General features: G+C 40.2%; 1 protein-coding gene across 5 annotated transcripts in view; it reads left to right on the top strand.

Moving 5' to 3' along the window:
• The window catches only part of AOPEP (aminopeptidase O (putative)), a 310,109-nt gene that overhangs the window by 192,825 nt on the left and 97,602 nt on the right, over positions 1-19,682 (top strand). The window lies entirely within an intron of this gene.

The following is a 19,682-nucleotide window of genomic DNA, read 5'->3' on the forward strand; positions in this document are numbered from 1 at the left end:
ACCGCGGTTCAGACGCGGTCCACACACGGCAGGCAGGCTCCCCCGTCGACTCCGCGGTACTCCTCTCGTTGAGCTGGAGTACCGCAGTCGACGGCGAGCACTTCCTGGTTCGATTTATCGCGTCCAGACCAGACGCGATAAATCGAACCCGGAAGTTCGATTTCCAGCCGTCGAACTACCGGCTAAGTATAGACCAGCCCTTAGTTCCACCTGCAAACCCACATGGTAACTACACTTCCCTAATTTAACACTATCTCCTACAAAAACAACAACTCTTTTTTGTTTTTTGATTTTTTTTAAAACACCTAGGAAATTCACTGACAAAATACTTTAACACAGAGATAAAGTTGTCCAGGGAGTGCCTGGTGCCCTTCCAAAACATTGAGTCTAACTGCATTCAAACCTCTGAAAACCAGGAAATACACAGCTAAAATACACACCATCTCCACAACACAATCTTAACTCTGCCCTCTTTGAGCAATGCTCCAACATGCCTTTAACACACATACTTGCACTCAGCCTTTGTAGATGCTGCAGAACACTAAGGGAACAGTGTACATGAGCACTGTAGGACAAATTCTTAACATCTTCTCTTTGCTCAGGCAAAGCTTGGGTTTAGGTCAGGAGTAGCAAAGTGGAGCTATCTACACCTGGCCTATGCTCATACTGAGTCTACTCCATGCAAATCACTCCAGGCTTGCTAAATGGTACAGTCCCTTCACCAGGCTGCTGACAATCCCTATGATAGGATTACTCCTGTCACCACTACTGATACAACCTGCAGAACTCGGCACAGAAATGAGACATACTTGATGTCTCAAGGAACATATTCATCTCTCCTCATATCATAGAATCGTAGGACTGAAGGGGACCTCTTGAGGTCATCTAGTCCAGTCCCCTGCACTCATGGCAGGACTATGTAATAAGTAGACCATCCCTGACAGGTGTTTGTCTAACCTGCTCTTAAAAATCTCCAATGATGGAGATTCCACAATGTCCCTAGGCAATTTATTCCAGTGCTTAACTACCCTGACAGTTAGGAAGTTTTTCCTAATGTCCAACCTAAACCAGCCTTTAAACCTGCAATTTAAGCCCATTGCTTCTTGTCCTATCCTCAGAGGTTCAGGAGAACAATTTTTCTCCCTCCTCCTTGTAACAACCTTTATGTACTTGAAAACTGTTATTATGTCCTCCCCCTTTTAGTCGTCTCTTCTCCAGACTAAACAAACCCAATTGTTTCAACCTTCCCTCAGACATCATGTTTTCTAGACCTTTAATAATTGTTGTTGCTCTTCTCTGGACTTTCTCCAATTTGTCCACATCTTTCCTGAAATGTGGCACCCAGAACTGGACATAATACTCCAGTTGAGGCCTAATCAGTGCATAGTAGATCGGAAGAATTACTTCTTGTGTCTTGCTTACAACATTCCTGCTGACTCATATTTAGCCTGTGATCCACTATGACCCCCAGATCCCTTTCCACAGTACTCCTTCCTAGGCAAGTCATTTCCCATTTTGTATGTGTGCAACTGATTGTTCTTTGCTAAATGGAGTACTTTGCATTTGTCCTTATTGAATTTCATCCTATTTACTTCAGACCATTTCTCCAATTTGTCCAGAACATTTTGAATTTTAATCCTGTCCTCCAAAGCACTAGAAACCCCTCCCAGCTTGGTATAGTCTGCAAAAGTTAAAAGTGTATTCTCTATGCCGTTATCTAAATCATTGATGAAGATATTGAACAGAACCAGACCCAGAACCGATCCCTGCAGGACCCCACTTGACATGCCCTTGTAGCTTGATTGTAAACCACTGATAACCACTGGTTTTCTAACCAGTTATGCACCCACTTTATAGTAGTTCCGTCTAGGTTTATTTCTCTAGTTTGTTTATGAGACAGTATCAAAAGCCTTACTAAAGTCAAGATATACCACATCTACCGCTTCCCCCTAATCTACAAGACTTGTTACCCTGTCAAAAAAAGCTATTAGATTGGTATGACAGATTTGTTCTTGACAAATCCATGCTACCTGTTACTTATCACCTTATAGATGTTTGCAAATTGATTGCTTAATTATTTGCTCCATTATCTTTCTGGGTACTGAAGTTAAGCTGACTGGTTTGTAATTCTCTCGGTTGTCATTATTTCCCTTTTTATAGATTGGCACTATATTTGTGCTTTTTCAGTCCTCTGGAATCTCTCCCATTTTCCATGACTTTTCAAAGATAATCGCTAATGGCTCAGATATCTCCTTAGTCAGCTCCTTGAGTATTCTAGGATGTATTTCATCAGGCCCTGATGACTTGAATACATCTAACTTGTCTAAGTAACTTTTAACTTGTTCTTTCCCTATTTTAGCCTCTGATCCTACCTCATTTTCAATGGCATTCACTATGTTAGACATCCAGTCTCTACTAATCTTTTTGGTGAAAACTGAAACCAAAAAGTCATTTAGCGCTTCTGCTATTTCCACATTTTCTGTTATTGTTTTTCCCACCTGCTCTAACTAATCCCTCTAACTTTCAGTACAACTCGGCCTAATGTGAACACAGCTGGAGAGCATGCAAATACGTACTGGAATATCTTTCAAACACAATGCAAACAATGGCACATTCTCTTTGTTTCTTCATGTCAACTTATGACAGTAGCTATACTGAACCATTCCCAATGGCTATTGCCAGTTCCATGGGGCAGAGTTAAGGTTGCATTGTGGAGGTAGCACATACCTTAAGTCTTTATTTCCTGGTTTTCAGAGCTGAACTCAATGTTCTGGAAGAGCAGGAGGCACCACCGGGCAAGTTTAAATCTGCATTAACAAAGTTTCTTGTCAGTGAATTTAGAGAGCATTATGTAGAAACTTTAGGCATGGTACCAAGCCAGTGACTTTGCAGACTCTTCTGCAAAGTTTGCTGTAAAGGATCACGACTTGATCTTTAGGTTAGGAATAACAGCAGGCATATTTAGCTGAGTTTCGTATTCCATACAGCAAACAAGAAGGTTGCTTTTTAGAACAGTTATCCTGATGGAAGGAGAAAAAAGTGTTGTTAATTGTGTGCCATTGAGTCGGCACACCAATAATCAGCCACTAATTGGTTTGTGGGAATTTTACTTTATCCATCACTGTAAGGGATTGTTCTGAATGTGACACCAAAAATTATGGAAAAAGGTGGGGAGTAAAATGAAGGAAAAGAAATCTATAATACTTCTGATTGATGTGAAAATTGAGCTGCATATGTCTTCCTAACTAGGATTAGTATTTAAGAATATCCAGCACTGCTAGCAAGTCATTTCAGTATCTGGTGCAAGGGTCTACATAGGCAAAACCTATGATAAAAATATTTACAAATCCAGCAGAGTCTAAATTACTATAGATTGTCTTTAAAGACCAAAAAGATTTCAAATGTTCTGTAAAAAACAACAACAGCGTCAGCTAAAATGATACTGGTTTACTATTATTTCTTCCTTTGAGAACAGCACACTGACCCCTTCCCGCTCTTACTCTTTTCCATCAATAACTTTTTTGATGATTAACCCTTTTTGCCTTCAGCAGTTCTCACGCTCTTGCAGGAACTGGTTTCCACTTTAGTGAAAGAAGCTGGAGTTCCTGTCATTCAGTGAATGGGACAGCTTATTTATTGAGAGGTCAATTCTGCAAGTTGAGGATCCTCAATTCACACGGAACTCAAGGGATCTGAGGGTATTCAGCATTTCACAAGATGTTAGTAGCTTGTATTATAAATTATAATCTGAAGTTACTCATATCTTATGTTAGAACTGATTTAGTAGTTGTTTAGACAGTTTTCATTTTTGGGCAAATTGTAGCCTGGCTAGTGTGCTGGCACAGGGCTATAAGGGGACACAACCACCCCCTTATGTCCTTGTGTTGGCTACATGCATCATGGGTAGCAGCACAGAAGGGAAGCAGGCTCTGTAGAATTGTTATGTTCCCTTTCATATGGATGGGTGGAACTAAAGTTCCATTCCCACCAGCTCCAATGGACTGGGTGACAACGCTGCTCCAGACTGTCAGGCAGTATGTACTGCTGGAATGGTTATAGGCTCAGAGCAGTTTAATCCCTCCCATGAGCACTAAAGGGATCAAGAGGGAGTTTGTGACTCTCACCACCAGGACGTGCCAATTGCTCCCGATTCTGGCTACGTAATTATCTCACAATCTGACCCATTCTGCTTTTAATTTTTATTTTGCCAACACAATATTAAAAACCATGAAATACAGTGTAATATTTAAAGTCATTCATAAACCTGATAATCTGAGAGCTCCACAAACTTCTGAGTGTTCCAGCCCTAAGTTCCCACTGCAAGCACGAAAAAGCCAGCAGTGCTGCTGATAATATTAAACAGATCATATTAGAGGGTTTGACATCACCCAGGATAAAACATATAATGCATCAGTAGATATTTATTTGGAAGAAACATTGAGAATGCCCAAATTATCAAAATATTATGGTCATACATAAAATCTAAAGCTGTATTGCAAATATGGGGGAAACTACTTTTCCAGCAACACCTGGCACAGCTTCCAACTGCTAGTAGTCCAGGGGCAGTTTTTGTCCTGCTGCTTATTCTGAATTAGTAAAATGGCTCCTTCATCTTTCTTCCATGTGTTTTATAATTTTGATAGTGGATCTAGTTGTTGCCAGTTTATTTGATTTTTTTTATCTTTTGTTGGTTTCCATTCAGGAAACCCACATCAGCCACAGAATACAGAGAAGATTACCAAAAGACTTCACTATCCCAGGTAGTTTACAGTATTATCCACTAAAATGGGTTTAAGATTTTTTCTCCTGGATTATCCTAATATACAACCTACAGGCACTTGATATTCTATGGAGTTTGTTATTACATATCCAAGAAGCATCTCCAGAGATTACTTTTTTTCCCTATTCAAAATCATCATTCCAGTGTCCATCTTGAACAACTCGGCTGGGTAGTGGGGATGAATACCAGGCTGTGGATGTGGCCCTATTGAGGTGTCTTCATCCCACTGGAAGAATTAGCCTTTTGTATCCCTTACAATTCTCTGCAATGAAGCAGAGGACTGGAAATTTGTGTAGTGGAAGATTCTCTATTTCTGCCATTGGCCTACAACCAGCATGCTATCCCAAATCCTGCCCCTACACTCTTTGCACAGAACCACAGAGATCTGGCACTATATTCATGTAAAATATAACTAGCAAAACTTGAATACTAGTAAATCTCCATTAGTATTACACCCATAATAAAACCTGAAGAAGAGCTCTGTGTAAGCTCAAAAACTTGTCGCTCTCACTAACAGAAGTTGGTCCAATAAAAGATATTACCTCAATGACCTTGTCTCACCCATAATAAAGTAATTCTGTGCTTCCCCAGTTTGTAACCACTAGTTTCTGATCTCACATGCACTTGTGTAAATCAAGAGTTTTATAACAGAGGATGTGTTGTAATGATTGGCCTATCCTTTCTGATGTGGAAGAATTACACAGAACAGCATGACTATCTTCTGGCTACAAAACAAGATAATAGAGTACATGTGATGAATGTACATATTTCTGCAGTACCCACTCATTTTCTGAATAATTTTTTTTCCAGAAACATACCATGGCTGTGTTAAATAAGGTCAACGTATTGCATTGTTGAATTTGCCACTTATCAGTTCAAGAATCAGCAGCCTTCAGGATGTATTGAAGTTTCAGAAGTGACTCACCACAGGATTGTAGCAGCTTTTCATCCTGTGCTAGGCTAATAATGACTTAACATCCATAACTTTGGTCAATGAGTTAAGCTGACATGTAGTGGAATGAGAAGCACTCAGCAGCTCATAGAGCTGGAAAGCACCTATAAGTCCACTCAACACCCCCCACCACCTCTGACACTACTGGATTGCTCTCTAAAGCATATTTTCTTGTGTTTTTATCTTGTCTAGTTTTAAATGTCTTAGGTGATGGGGCTTCCACACCTTTCTTAGGACTACAATCTAATAGAGCTTGTTGTCAATGAAGATTTTCCTATAGTTGTCGCATTTTTTTCTTTGTAATCTGATTACTCTACTTAGAACTTCTTATTCCTCCCTAAATAAGTAATGCTTTAAAAAATATATATAAACAGTTATCTTTACCCACCCTCAACTCTCCTTACCTGTTGTTTAGCCAACTAATATATAAGATGATCCCTAAACCCCTTTGCTTTGTGCACTACTCTGAACGCCCTCCAATTTGTCTACATTTTCTTCTGTCCCTGTTGAAATTGAATTCTTTCTTAGTATAGGAAAAATACCATTATTTATTGGTAAGATACTATGAGTGCACTTCTAAATTGCTCTTTCATGATGAAGTGATCTTCCTCAGTGTCACATTAAATTAAAATATCTCTTTCTCAGTCAAAATATGTAGCCAATATGCTCTTTCTTGGCACGTTTTCCATTAGTACTTGAACTGGATATATTAAAGTGGTGATATGTGTTCCTTAAATTAAATTTGAAATTTGTATGTAATCACAAGACTACGTGACCTGTGGCTGAATCATGATCAGTGGAACTAGAGGCTATGTCTACACTACAAGCACTACAGTGGCACAGCTGTAGCGCTATAGCTATGCCACTGTAGCGCCGTAGTGTAGATACTTCCTACAGTGACAGAAGGAGCTTTTCTATCAATGTAGGTAATCCACCACCCCAAGCAGTGGTAACTAGGTCTATGGAAGAATTCTTCCGTTGACCTGGCTGTGTCTACACCAGTGGGTGGGTCAGCTTAACTGTGGCGCTGAGGGTGTGAATTTTTACACATCCCTGAACAACATAGTTAGCTTGATCTATATTTTAAGTGTAGGCCTGGGCCAGAGCCAGAGGGCCCATGTTCCCTAGAGGAACTGTTATGGGTGAGACAGCAGGGGAACTGAGAAACTAATGGAGTTAGGCTAGAAGAAACCTATATAAACTATGTAGACAGAGCATGCATGGAGTCTAATAAAATTCTACTTGTTCAACTTATCCTGCATTCAGCTTCACTCGTTGCTAACAAAACAGTGTCCAAAACAGCAAATACCACAATCAGATTGCATGAGTTGACAGTACTCTTCTTCCTGCTCCCCCGCCCTCTTGCCCAGCTTGTCTCTTTCTGTTCCTATTTAGGACTTAATTCCACATTTGCTCTACTTGATTCCAGTATGTACTACGCCACATGAGCATGAGTGGCAGAATAGGGACACTAATTCTGAATGAACAACTGGACATAAACTCCTCCTAGAGACTTAAGAGTTGAGCCATGTTTGTTTTAGTCTTTTTAAACCTTTATTTCCTTTTTCCTCTGCTGGTTTTGTTTCTTGGTTGAAAATGCTTTTCAGTAGCATTCACAATCATATGGGCTTCTATGCATAATCTGTCATTTAAGCCCCATCTTCTAGTGCTATTTGTAAATGAATATACCTTGTGCACACTGCTCTCCAAAGATGTAATGTCAAGAAAATTCTTCCACTAGTTGATATTCATTTATTCATGGTCGTTAAGGTTCTTGTTTACTTTCTACCTGTTCTTGCTATTTTCTACATGTTTTGGATTATTTCAGCAAGTGTCTGGTTTTGTATCTGGCTGGCTCTTAGACTGTCCAGTTTGATGTAGAAAGTGAACTGGATGATTAGGGTTATTGGAGATCTGAGGGCCAAACTTCATGAGCCAATTAAACAATCCAGGAAAAATATAATTTGTGAAATGCCAAAAATCAATGTAAGAAATGCCTTTTATTGGTTTTATAAACTTTTGGGGGATGTTACAGCAACACCTTTATTTACTATGAATAATAGGTTATTACTAAGGACAGTTCCTGGCTGTTGTCCCACTTACAAACTTTATAGATTTCCTGTTTCCTATTACTAAGAGAGAATGATGACTAAGGGGCTCTTAGGATAGATTGCATAGATGATGCATCATAAATTAGTAGTTAACAGTCAATTACTAACAAACTGACCAAATCCAAATGTCATTAGAAAGGAGTGCTCCTCTTACACCTCTAGAAGATAGTTATCATTTGTTTATCTAAGTTTTACAGTGTGTATAGACAGGCATTCAGCAAAGAAGTAACTCCTTCAGGGTCAGTGTTTCCACTGAACTATGTAACTTAATCCTTGGTATTTCTTGTCATGTCTTATCTCTAAGATTTCTGTCTGAATGTGATATTTGTAAGTATTTGATGGGGAAGCCAACAAACAACTGAAATCCTCTCCATTTGTGCAAGTCAGGTACATGAGTAGGCATTGGCAATATGGACTTCTGCTTAGTAGACAAAGTTTATTCAACCCCATAATTTGGCATAGGGTTTTTAGATTTTTTTTTTCACTCCATGAAGATGAGTAGTGACTCTGTTAGATTAATTTAAAATCTTGTGGTGAGTGCTGGTCACAAGAATAACATGCTGTTGCTTTAATGCTTAAACTTGCTACATAACTCACCTCAAACTATTTTTTGGCCTAACAGAACACAGAGACGTGTGCATGCATTTTCAAATCACTGCAGAGTATATAATTGATATTTGAGACATAATCTGAAGAAAGCTTAATTGCTAACTTATATGTGAAAAATACTTATGCTTGGTGATAGATATCGTTTGAAAAATAGATAGTTGCCCTCAAGAATAATGGTCACCTTGGGTTATTAACCTGTCTGCAGAGTGGAAAATTAAATGATCCTTAAAATGCTCTTAATGTATTTAAATTTGCATAGGTCAATACAATAATTGGGCTAGTTGAATCTCTAATAATAACAAGGATGAGACAGACCTTTAAAAATAAAATTCATTGGTGGTCTGTCATTTCAGAAATTAGTAGTTCTGTCAACACTCCATCTCATTTTCAGCAGTCTAAATAAAACTCAGGAGGATGAGATTTTGTGATGTATAGAAGTGCACTGAAACAAATTGTAGCATATTGTAAGGTGCATAGATCCAGATGAATCATGAACAGAAACAGACCAAGATAGATTGTGCAAACAGAATGTTTCTATACACTGTTACTTTTGATCATGCCCTTTAAAGGGATATGAAGACAATAACCAAGTCAATTAACTGTATGAAGAATTTGATGCAGGCAATATTATTTTATAATTATATCATTCTATAAAGTGTACTATAGATCAATGTTAATTTTGTAGGTAAGCCTTACATTGATCTGAATTAAAGATGTTTCTTCACACATCAATTTTATGAATTTCACTTACATGTTTCTACCAATTGTACTTAAGGTACTAATAGGGTAGGATCCAGAAATGGACATATTTTGTTTATGGACTGGTTTAGACATAATTATAAATGATTAAATATAAAAATGCCCCAGACTTGAATTTTAGAGTGTTAAGATGTATGTTATATCACACACAGTTTAAAAAAATCTGGTGTGGTTTTGGAGAAATTTCAAATAGTATGCGATTTTGATTCTCTGCTGTATTCTGATCATTATTGCATATGATTTTATAATAGAAAATTATGTATGGAGGAGGATGTGATGGGTTGGACCCCCTTTCGGGAGTGCCACCTGATGTGCTGGGGTCCCACTGAGCCCGCCTGGATCCCCCCCCCACACACACACTCTCTGCTGCTGGGTGAGGCTCTCAAGCCCCCCTTTCCAGCAAACACACAGGCAGGGACATGCCCTGTATAATCACACAGAGTCCGCAATCAGCTCCGTGTGGGAGGGCTCAGCTCGGGGAATTGCCCAGCGCTCTGGTGCATACCTCCTCTGGAGTATAAACCAAAAATTATATTGTCTTGTGCTGTATAGAGATCTATATAGCATAAACTCATGAAATTTGCCCCCTCTCTCAATGTGGAGGAAGATATGCACAGCTTTTTGCCCCCTCCCCCTGTTATGAATTGCACAAACTGGGTTTTAGAATAAACAAGAAACAAGTTTATTAACTACAAAAGGTAAATTTTAAGTGATTATAAGGGATAGCAAACAGAACAAAGCAGATTACTGAGCAAAATAAACAAACATGCACCCTAAGCTTAATTCACTAAAGAAACTGGTTACAAATAGTAATTTCTCACCCTAAATGTTGTTTTAGGCAGGTTGCAAAGTTTCTGAAGCTTGGAGTTCCAGAAATTTCTCTTCACAGGCTAGACCCTGTCTCAGCCTGGGTCCCAGTCCTTTCTTCCCAGATCAGTCTTGGATGTTTCCAGCAGTCATCCTGGGTAGGGATTCAGTGAAGAACCAGTGATCTTGATTAACTCACTCTCCAGCCTTAAATAGAATTTACATAAGGCGGGAATCTTTTGTTTCCCTGTTTGATCCCCACTCCCTTTCTTCAGTGGAAAAGTACCAGCAGTGTCCAAGGTGGTATTTCGTACCAAGTGACATCATCACATGACCTTGCAGTGTTAAAGCAACCATGAGACAAGACTTATTTGTAATGTCCACAGGAAGGAACTACAGGAAGATGGGCAATCAGCATCTTTAAAGACTCATTGTCTTTCCTAATGGCCCATCCAGGCTGATAGTTTACTGTCTGGTGGGTGTTCCCCAGGTATAACCACACTTGTAATTGTTACATAGTCAATATTCCTAACTCCAGATACAGAAATGATACATGCATACAAATTGGGTAATCACATTCAGTAAATCATAACCTTTCCAATGATATCTCACAAGACCCATCTTGCATCAAATACATCATAGTTATGCCATATTCATATCATAAGCATATTTCTATAAATAATATGGGGCATAACATCAAAGAGGGTCTTTTGGTTAATGCACAGAATCTAATTAATGGTTATAACACAGGCTCCCTATGTGACCTGAGCAATCACTTAGGCTAAAATTTTCAAATATGGTGGCTGAGGTTAGGCACCTAAACTCATTTAGATTAATAAATGAGTTCACCTCACCTCTGAAAATCAAATGCCTAATATAGATTTAGGTGTTCAACCTAGGCGCCATGTTTGAAAATGTTGGCCTTAACCTCTTTGTGCCTCAGTTTCCATATCCTTGATTAGAAAGTGCTAGAGAAGTAAGAAATAGTATTAGTTATTATGCCAAAAAAATTACAAAAAATATACTAAATGAGACTCCTTAGTATAAATCACTGACTTCAGTTTAGTGACCAGCTAAAAACGTCAAGTATAATTTAATCCCTCTAACATAAATCAGAAGCAGCAAGATTCTTGTCTCTCCCTTTATGTTTTCTTACAGTATAATACAACTCTACCCCGATATAACGCTGTCCTCGGGAGCCAAAAAATCTTACCGCGTTATAGGTGAAACCGTGTTATATTGAACTTGCTTTGATCCACCAGAGCATGCAGCTCCGCCCGCCCGGAGTGCTGCTTTACCGCGTTATATCCGAATTTGTGTTATATTGGGTTGCGTTATATCGGGGTAGAGGTGTATATATACAACAGAGAACAAAAAGGTACATAAACCTGAATCAGCAATTGCAAAAGGCCTAAAGGGGAAGTTTATTTTACATATTTTTTTCATTTCTAATATAAATGTGAACTGAATTCCTAAGGTTTGTGCATTAGAATATGTTATTTATGACAAGTTTAATAAAGCTCTAAAAGCTCTTTGTGGTTCCCTTTTCTATTAATCGCACTGCTGAGCACAAAAGCTGTGTTATGTGCAGAATGACTGGGCTTATCCCTAGTTATGTTCGGTATCTAAAGAACAATAAGAGTTTGCTGCCTGGCTGATCAGTGCTGGATCAAATTCACATTCCCAAGCTCCCACTCTCCCACCTACATATGCAGAGGGTGAAAACATAGCAAAGAGAGGGAAGACAGGTCCTTTTTTGCAGAGATTTTGAGCTGAGGCTCTCCTAATATGGATACAGCTGGGACTGTGTAACATTAAACATTGATTTTAATCCATTGCTTGCAAAAGCATCCTAAGAAAAACACAGAGATTAGCAGCCTTACTTTGCCCATTAATTCTTACTTTGCCCATTGTTTTCCTTGGCCAACTGAAACAATTCATAGAGGCCTTAAATAGTGTGTGAGTTACCTTGAAAACAAACAGCTTTTCTTTTAGGATAATTATAGCAGTAGCCCTCCAAACATAGCCCAAATCTTTCAAGTTTAGAATAACTCAAGTGTTTCCATCTCTTTTGACATTTGTTTCAGCATATAAAATAATAAAAATCAAGAGCTGCTTTAGAAAATAATGTGCCAGCTATTTTTAGTGTAGAGGTGTAGAAGTGGTAGGTGTGGAAAATAAAACACTACCTTTCCAAAGCTCTGGGCATCCATCCCCAGTGATCCAGGATATTTAAAAGGTGTGTGTTTGTGTCTATTTTTCAGGGTTTAACCCTGAGGGAAATGTCCCAATATTCAAGGTTTTTAACAAGGAATACCTGTAAGTGGAAGAAATTAAGACACAGGGGAAGGATATCTAATGCACACACACATACACATATACTTATACCATGTCTATTGTGGTGATGTCCATGTAGTTCCAGCCCACTGCTAACTGACAGGTCCCTCTCAGTGGAGTGCACCACTAAGGGTATGTCTACACTACCTGCCAGATCGATTCCCCGAGCGCTCTCCCGTCGACTCCTGTACTCCACCGCCATGAGAGGCACAGACGGAGTCAACGGAGGGGGGGGGGACAGCAGTTGACTCACCGCAGTGAAGACACCGCGGTGAGTAGGTCTAAGTACATCGACTTCAGCTACATTATTCACGTAGCTGAAGTTGCGTAACTTAGATCGATTCTCTCTCCCCTCCCCCCACCCCCCCCCAGTGTAGACCAGGCCTGAGAGACCAATTGTTGAGTTCTACCTGCTAATGCATTTGGGCTTCCTGTATTTAATATGAATGGGAGAGCCAGCAATTGATCATCTTCTTGCTGACTCATTCAGAGTTTCCAACAGAAACTGACAATCTTGGTATTGAGATCAATTAACCTGCCACTGTATTCAGAGCTCTCAACAGAGAGAGTCCCTTCTAATGCTCTGGCCACTGGAGGAGCTGCCTTGAAGTTCTCAGTGTCGGTTTTGATGCTTGGTTCACACTCTGTGCCAAGATACCTCAGAATCATGATGAAGTTGGAGTGCTGTTGTGCTGAGGATGGTGTCTGCTTCTTGAGAGTGAACTCCTTCTGTGTATAATGCACTGGCCTTGATACTAGTCTTCTCAGTGTCCCTGATGCCAACAGTTTTGATGCAGCCAGTGTCAAGATCTTTCCAGGTTTAAATTTAGCCCTAGGCTTCTCCTTAGGCACTACTTTGTATAGTGGTCTGTAGTCAGGCTGGTGATTCAGGGGATGACAACTTCTATTCATAGAGAAAACATGGGATTCGTTTAATGATAAATACATCTCCACAGGAGACAGTGACTCCCTGTATGAAGGGATAGTCTCCCCAAGAGGCTGCTAGCAGTTTTCTCCCATCTCCCTCATTTTGTGGTGCCTAGAGAGAAAACAGATGTTTTGCACAGTGCTGTGTTATATTACCCTGAACTTTGTTTGCTAGCTTTCATTTTGAATGCATGGCTTTACCAGCCCCTGGTAACATGTGGGCTAACAGGTCTTTGTGGCCACTGGGCTAGATGAGTTGTGGAAGGAGACTTCTGTCTGGACCAAGTTTCTTTATGGCGACCATTACCAGGTCTCTGAACTCCTTCAAGAAATCATTAAGGCTTCAGGTCCCATCCTACGCCAAAAATAATCTCTTAGTGTAGCATGTGTAGGCATCTTTGCAGACAGTGAAAGAGATGGAGACTACTTCATATTTTTCCAATTTGTGTCCCATCCCTGGAGGCTGGCACAAATGATGTGTGAGAGCCAGCAGGTGTTCAGTTGGACCATGCTTTTAATGTTGGTTCTCGTACCTGCAATTGCAATTGTAGCTTTGATGGTATGCTTTCACAAAAGGCTTCCTGAAAACCCATTGAAAGCAAGGGTACAGGTCTGTCACTCCACATCCAGTGGATAGACAGCACCTAGACTCATCTGGCCTGGATTCAGTCCAAGATTAACACCTAGTTAGCAAGGGATTCCAGCAACTGAGTCCATGCCTCTTACCAAAGTCGCTGCAGCACAACTTCATACTCAGATAACTCATTCTATCCAGTTACAGGTCATGTGTACTGGCACCCTGAACAGTCCTGAATATACTAAGGATTCTCAGAGTCCTGGTATCCTAAAGGGAGATACTGATTCATATAGTCAAACCAGGCCTAGATATTCCTGCTTCTACTTGCCTATTGGGAGGGAGAGCTATCCCAGACAAACCAAAACAACCTGAGTCAGACCTTTTATGAAGAATCTTTTCACTAGTGAGCAATTGATCATATTTTCTTCTGATAGGGTAAATCAGAGTTAGGTATCTTTTCCTTGCACCTGATTAGGAAGCTGATACTCTGCCACTCATGACATCAAGAGAAGACCATGTTAACAAGGAATGCCTTTCCCATCCACTCCAGAGGAACTCCAATATGTCTATACACCTGCCCTTCTGGTAGTAAGGGGACTTGATGAAGCTCAGGAGAGAAGGGTATTCAAGCATTTTATAAACTACTATTACAGGCCACATCAAGTACAGTTCTCATGTGTCTCATAGATGGCCAAGAATTTTTTTCCCCATCAGGCTATGAATCTGGTCTTGGATAATTGCTCAATAGGCAGACATGTCAATCCATCCCTACCTGGGAACCCTCTCTCAGATGGCCTGACTACTAATAAAGTGGCTTGTAACACAGATATGGAGGGGAATTTTCAAAGGTGGTGATCTGAGTGTTCTAGAAGGGGTTTTGAAAATACATCCACAACCTTGTCTGCTTTGTCAGGCTTCTGTCTTTCTCCTCAGATGAGTGCACAGGAAGAAGGATTTTCCGGAAGAGCAAGTCTGGCCTGAAAGTGGTACATGTACATAGGAATGTGCACAAGGGAGGATACTGGTCACATCATGCTAGCAGTGAGAGAGAGCAACAACAAAGAGTCTCTTGAAGGGCACAGGTGTTCATAGGGACTTACAATATCTGAGCTCCCTGCATGGAATCTGGACAATCATATCTCCCAGAATATGGATACGCTCAAGAGCTGCTTGATCTCAAATACAGAAAACCTTCCACCACCAAAGCTTACAGGGACACTTGGAGGACATGGTATGTTTGGTGCATGAGGTCAAAGTCTCAAATTCATTCATGCCTTGGAAAAACAATTACAGACTTGGGGTGAAATCCTGACTCTTGACATCAATGAAAAAACATCTATGACTTCATTGAAACCAGGATTTCACCCTTTAAATGCAGTCAGGACAGTAAAGTTCTACTTCCACAGAACTTGATCTAAACTGGAAGTTCAATGATGTCTTGGTATTATATGGTGAATCCTACCAAGGGATGCAAAATCTTGTGTTTTAGGAGGATGAAGCCAAATATCTTCCAAGCTTACAGGGCATCTCACCAAGATCCTCTTGAAAGTATAGATGCCATTGCAGAATTGTGACTCTAAAACCTTTATAGCTCTCTCTGTCTCTTCTGTATGTGTGCTATAGCTTTATCTATTTACCTTCTTATAACTGTATGTATAATGTACTTGTGAGCATTTGTAATGCTGATAAAGAATTGGGGTAATTGAGAGGAAAATCAGACCTCAGGTCTCCAGAGATGAGGCTGGAAGGTCAGACTCAACTGGTCCACCTGTCCCTTTCTTCCACTTTGCAAAAGATCTTCTGAAATTCATTTACAGGAAACAGTTTTACACTTCCCTCTTCAGTTCTTTTCCTCCCCACGTCTTCTAGTCTCTGAAGACTATTGACAAGTCAGAGAGCATTTAAATGGAGTTCACCTTAGATAGGATGACCTTCTTAGTTTATCAATATTGAATGTTTCTGCATCAGAGATCCTAGACAAGTGGAAGCTGGAGACAATGTGGTTACAATATGTAAACGGAAGTACATGCCAATGAAAGTCTTCTATTGATCCAGAAAATGTCATTAGTAGCAATCACAGCTTGAACAGTTCAAAGCAAGTTCCTCCATCTCCATTTAAAGTTAAGCAAACCTCTGCAATACAGATGTATCCTATAGTGTTCTAAACCATCCTGAATGTACATTTTATGCGTGGGTTCAGGCCTGGTTTTAAGCACTGTTTTTTAAGCTAAGCCACCAGCTGTCAGGAGGCTTCAGAATATTAGGGACATTTTGCACCCAGTTGGTTTAATGCTGCATCTCTACCCATATATATCAAAATCCAATTATGCTTTCATCATACTGCTGAAAGTGCAAAGGATTCTAGCATGCTTTTAAATGGGTGGGTAATTGTGTCAAATCTTGTCATTATGTAGGACAGCTCTGCTTGGGATTTGAGAGTATTTCCTTCTAATTGAAAAATGAAACATAGGACTGGATTGTCCCCTTCATTTCTGATGGTGGAGGGGGTTCAGATCTTGCAGGTCAGTTTCGTGAGGCACAGCAAAGGGGTAGGTGGACGTCTGCAGAATCGGTCTGTCTTTGGAGCAGGGACAGTATTTAATTTGTGCCAGGGTTTGCCAGGGCTGAGCCTGGGCACCTCTGAGCTTGGCAGTTCATGGCCAGGGCACCTTGGGGCTTGCAGCATCAGTTATGAAAGTAAAAAAATTGCTTGAGCCCAGCACCTAATTGCTGGAGCCCTGGTATCTCTTCCATTTCAAATGAAGTGCTGGGCAGGAACTGTCTTTTTTTGTACTGTGTATGTAACAGAACCTAGTTGGATCCAGGTCCATGACTGGGGCTCCTATGTGCTATCACAATAAAAATAATATTTCTCTTTCTTTGGGATCTTGTGGAAGCTCCTCCACTGGAGCTGCATGGGATTGTGGGGGTATGAAGGAGTAGAGCAGGTGGCAAGCTGTTCTCCACCACACTATCTTTCACTATATCTATGGATTTCCAAGTCTGATAAGGAGTTAAATCTGTCTGAAGCACCATTAAGTCTAGTTAATGGTTGACTAGACAGCCGGTGTGCTGTGACCATTACTTATTACTCTCATCATAATCCTCTTACAGTTACCTTGTGCTTGTCCTTCTGTTTGTTATATTGACGTGTTGTCTCTTATCTTATGCTTAGATTGCAAGCTTGTTGGGGTAGGGGCTACTTGAGTTATGGTATGTACAGCACCTAGCACAATGGGACCCCAACTTCTTATTCGGCCCTCCAGGTGCTAGTGCAATACAAACAATAACAACAATTCCTGTTGAGTTCCCCTCAATGGCTGTGCAGCCATTGGGGGCAGAGGGGAGCCATCCTGCATGCCTTTGCATGTCTAGGGTTATTCCTCGTGGTGGATCTCCAGGATCTACACGTTTGGGAGATTGTCTCCTCTGCAAATCCATTTCTTTAGAATCTCTCTCATATGGTGGGGAAGAAGGTGTGATTGTTTGAACAACTTCAGTTTCTTGATGCCTGTGATACTTGTCTTCCCAGAACTTTCTCTGTGGGAAGGGATGATCTAACTCAGAAACTGATCTAAGGTTGTTGGATTTTTTTAAGTGGTTGCACTTATGCCAGGAACGTATTTTCATTTGTTTACATTTACGTTTTTGATCATTCTCTTTTTGAATCACAGTATAATATTCTTTCTCCATGTGAATGCACAGGAAGCTAAAGAGTTACTTTATGGCAGCTTTCAGAGTGGCAGACCTGTTGTATTTTTACAAAACAGAAATGCTACGTCAATGCACTTTTTAAGGAGCCCTGTTGTGAGTGTGAAAAAAAGAGCTGAAATAAGATTTTCCACTGTGATATCTCTTCTAAGAAGTTCTTCTTTGTGTAATACTTCATGGCAAAGTTGCTTCTATTTAAAGTTTGGAGTTTGATCTTGGCTTTGATCTGAAGCTTTTGATCTTGAAAGAAGGATGTTGTGGCAATAAAGCAAAAAGGGTAGGACTTTTTTTTTTTTTTTAAGGAAAGTGATAAAGTTAAAGGGATACTGTCAAGATTTAGTAGGCACTAATTTGACCTGCCTTACTTTACTTACATCTGTTTGCAGAGTCCATCTAATTCTATATGTGGGAGGGTTTGCTAAAACAAATGCTTTGATGCTCCTTTTTCTTTTCAGAAAGCACAGATTTCTATTTCAAGCTTTCAAGGAATTGTTATACATATCACTAAGTAAAAATTATTTTTAAAAGATTGAAAATACCTTTCCAAGATCTTTTTGATTGAACCAGATGTGATTAATTTACAAATTCGCCCTTTTGTGCATGTTGTATTTAACACTGAAAATTATGAAAGCATAAACAAAATCCCAACTTGTGAATTTTCAGTGTTTTCTCTGGCCCAAGTTGCTTGATTTTGCCTTTCCTCAGAATTCACATTGGACTTAAAGATACCAGTTCAGCAGAGCATTTAAGCATGTGCTTAAGTCCATCCCTATTTAGCAAAGCACCTAAATATGTGGTTAAATTCCATGCGTAATTTAACTATCTGCTTGAGATCTTTGCTGAGGTAGAGATGATTTGCTGAATTGGGACCTAAATGAGGAGTTTCCTGTGCTGTGATATGACTAATACTATGGAAGGATTGTAAGCAAAAAGGGAACTCAGATCTTGCTTTAAAAATGCACTTCAGAATCTCCAAGGGAGTCACCTGACATAATTTTGGATTCCTTTGAGGTCAAAGAAAACTATTGAAAAATTATCTTAAATATTTAATAGAGTCCTAATCTGTTCCTTGAGATAAGGCCATTAGAAAGTTTCTTTATCTATAAATACAATATTTGAGGACTTTAATGTTTGACAAAGAAATTATATTTCTAAATGTTGAAATTGTGGCCTATGGTGGGCAGAGGAGAAAATACCTGAAAACCTTCCTCTGGAATAGGATAGGAAGCAGTCCAAACAGAAGCACTGTATCTGAGATTCTTCCACCCCCAAAAAATGTTGAGGTAGTTCAGATTTGGCTCCAAATGTTTGGGAAAATTGGTTCTGTCTCTCTAATGGGCTGAACTACAACACCCATTCTGAATGCCAGCAGAATGCTGGGATAGTTTGGATCTGGATCCAGAAATCGTGACTCAATGCTTGTCTTTATAATGAGCTAAACCAGATCACCCAGTATCAACACCCCATATAACTTTAAGGAAGTTTGAATCTGCACCCATATGCATATACCCAGGTCCATCTCTAAGATATATGATCCTTTATCCTGGAGTTTGAATCCAAGAGGTCCTGGAGATGCTTAGGACACTACAGTGAATTTAACCATTTAAATATTTTATGGAGGGAAAGGTTTCCATAGGGAAAAATCAAATTGTGGCGCCACAGTGCTGGACAAATTAAGAGTTGTGATCTCTCCACACCTTTATGTGATGGGTTAACAGCGCACTCCAGTCTCTATACCTTTAAGGCAGGCTCCTCCTCTCCGTCTCAGCTCTCGGAGGCTGGAACACAGGGGAGGAGGGGCAGGGGCACCCCCTTAGGTGTTTCATTTCCTAAGGAGGTCTCTAGTGCTGCTCTACTGAAAGAGGCAGGCAGGGCTCACGTCCTCAGCCTGGGGATGCATCGCAGAGAAGAGAGGGACAATACAAAATACATAAATACATGCAAAACAGACTGGCCAGTGCTACTCACAAACCGACAGCAGCCACAGCAAAATAACAAATGCCGGCCGCGTGGGCCGTGGGAAGCAGCAAGCGGGGGGCTGCTGAAGAGAAGTGGGATCTCAGTGCATATCTCAAATCAAGGTAAACCCACACTCTTAGCCCCAGCGGCCCC

The sequence above is a fragment of the Terrapene carolina genome, unplaced genomic scaffold (genome assembly GCF_002925995.2).
Source record: "Terrapene carolina triunguis isolate 2854851 unplaced genomic scaffold, T_m_triunguis-2.0 Scaffold113, whole genome shotgun sequence".
NCBI lineage: Eukaryota > Metazoa > Chordata > Testudines > Emydidae > Terrapene > Terrapene triunguis.